This window comes from Meles meles, chromosome X (genome assembly GCF_922984935.1).
Source record: "Meles meles chromosome X, mMelMel3.1 paternal haplotype, whole genome shotgun sequence".
NCBI lineage: Eukaryota > Metazoa > Chordata > Mammalia > Carnivora > Mustelidae > Meles > Meles meles.
The window spans coordinates 117,141,211-117,143,810 of NC_060087.1; the positions used below are offsets into that span (position 1 = coordinate 117,141,211).

General features: G+C 40.2%; 1 non-coding gene across 1 annotated transcript; it reads right to left on the reverse strand.

Annotated features, from left to right (window-relative positions):
* Nucleotides 1-1,900: 1,900 nt before the first annotated feature.
* Nucleotides 1,901-2,007, reverse strand: LOC123935656. Its single transcript, XR_006816944.1, has one exon. It is a non-coding gene; the product is annotated as a U6 spliceosomal RNA (small nuclear RNA).
* Between the last annotated feature and the right edge of the window lie 593 nt (nt 2,008-2,600).

Below are 2,600 nucleotides of genomic sequence, written 5' to 3' on the forward strand. Positions count from 1 at the left end.
TTTGCATTCCCACCAACAGGGCACAAGGCTAATTTTTTTCTCCATAACCTCTCCAGTATTTGTGGGGTTTTTGTGTTTTTTTTTTAATATTTATTTTTATTTGTTTATTTACAGCATAACAGTGTTCATTGTTTTGGCATCACACCCAGTGCTCCATGCAGTACGTGCCCTCCCTATTACCCACCACCTGGTCCCTCAACCTCCCACCCCCCCCACCCCCCTGCCGCCCCTTCATAACCCTCTGGTTGTTTTTCAGAGTCCATAGTCTCTCATGGTTCAACTCCCCTTCAAGTTTCCCTCAACTCCCTCTCCTCTCCATCTCCCCATGTCCTCCATGTTATTTGTTATGCTTTTGTGGGGTTTTTTTTTTTTTTTGGTCTCTTTGATAATAGCCATCCTGACTGGTGTGAGGTAGAATCTCACTGCTGTTTGGATTTGCATTTCCCTGATGATGAGTGATGTTGAGCATCTTTTCATGTGCTTGTTGGCCATCTGGATGTCTTCTTTGAAAAAATGTCTATTCAGGTCCTTTGTCCATTTTTAAATTGGGTTGTATTTTTTTTTAAGTTTTTATTTATTTATTTGACAGAGAGAGATCACAAGTAGGCAGAGAGGCAGGCAGAGAGAGAGGAGGAAGCAGACTCCCCGCTGAGCAAGGAGCCCAACGCAGGACTCGATCCCAGGACCCTGAGATCATGACCTGAGCCGAAGGCAGAGGCTTTAACCCACTGAGCCACCTAGGCACCCCGGGTTATATGTTTTTTTGTTTTTGTTTTTGTTTTTGGGTTGAATGTGTTCCTTGTGCATTTTGGGTATTAACCCTTTATCAGGTATGTGGTTTGCCAATATTATCTCCCATTCTGTAGGTTGCCTTTTCATCCTATTGAATGTCTCCTTTGCTGTGCAAAAGCTTTTTAGTTTGATGTAGTCCCACTGGTTTATTTTTGCTTTTGCTGTCAAAAAAACAGTTATTTCCAAGACCAATGTCAAGGAGCTTATTCTCCTGTGTTTTCTTCTTGGGGTTTTATGGTTTCAGATCTTATGGCCAAGTCTTTAACCCATTTTGAGTTGGTTTTTGTGTGTGCTGTAAGACAGGGGTCCGGTTTCATTCTTTTGCGTGTAGCTGTCTAGTTTTCCCAACACAGTTTACTGACTCCTTTGTTAATTAACTGTTAATTAAAAATGAATTGACCATAGATGTATGGGTTTATTTCTGCACTCTGCATTCTGTTCTATCCAACTCTGTGTCTGTTTCTATGCCAGGACCATATGCTTTTGACTATGAGAGCTTTGTAATACAGTTTGAGATCAGGAAGTGTGTTGCTTCCAGCTTTCCACTTTTTTCTACAAATTGCTTTAGCTACTCAGGGTCTTTTGTGGTTTCATACAAAGTTGAGGATCATTTGTTCTGGTTTTGTGAAAAATACCATTGGAGTTTTGATAGGAATTACACTGACTCTGTAGATTGCTTTGGATGGTGTAGACATTGGAACAATATTAAGTCTTCCAATCCATGAGCACAAAACATCTTTCCATTTATTTGTGTCTTCTTCATTTTCTTTCATCATTGTGTCTTACTGTTCTCAGTGTACAGATCTTTTACTTCCTTGGTTACATTTATTCCTATGTATTTTATTGTTTTTGATGTTATTATAAATGGTATTGTTTTATTTTTGGAGGCATTTAAGAATGCTTTATTATTTTTCTATTTTTTTAAAAAATATAGAATGCGGGTGTCTGGGTGGCTCAGTTGTTAAGTGTCTTCCTTCAGCTCAGGCCATGATCCCAGGGTCCTGGGATCGAGCCCCACACCCGGAAACCCGCTTCTCTCTCTCCCACTCCCCCTACTTCTGTTCCCTCTTTCACTGTGTCTCTCTCTGTCAAATAAAATATTTTTTAAAAATACATAGACTGCTTCATGAATTTGCGTGTCATCTTTGCACAGGGGTCATGCTAATCTTCTCTGTACCGTTTTAATTTAAGCATACGTGCTGCCGAAGTGAGCCCCGTGGTCTTGTTAATTTCTCTTTCTGATATTGTCTTGGGTTGTGATCTCAGGGTTGTGAGATGGATCCCCGCATCGCACCGGGCTCTGTGCTCAGTGGGAAGTCTGCTGAAGTTTCTCTCTCCCTCTGCCTGCCGCACTGTCACTCTCTCTCTCTAAAATAAATAAAGAAGTCTTGAAAAAAACAACAACTGACTTTTGCATGTTGACTTTGTATCCTACCTTACTAAACTTCTTTATTATTTCCAACAGTTTTTTGGCTATGGTCCTTAGGGTTTTCGATGTTTAATATCATGTCATCTACAAATATAGACAATTTTTTCTCCTCGCTTACAATTTTGCTTCTCACTACTTCTTCAGATGCTTCTTATCCCTTTTTCTTGCTTGATTGTTCTGGCTAAGACTGCCAGCACTGTGTTGAATAGAAGTGGCAGGAATAGACACTCGCATTAGAATTACCTGGGATAGTTCTTTAAAAAAATACAGATTTCTGGGCCCCTTCAACTCCTTTTCTCTTTCTGCACATTGGCATGTCCCAGGTTCAACTTCTGCTGTCTACCTTGACTGACTTTCCTGTTACTATTCTAACTTCTTT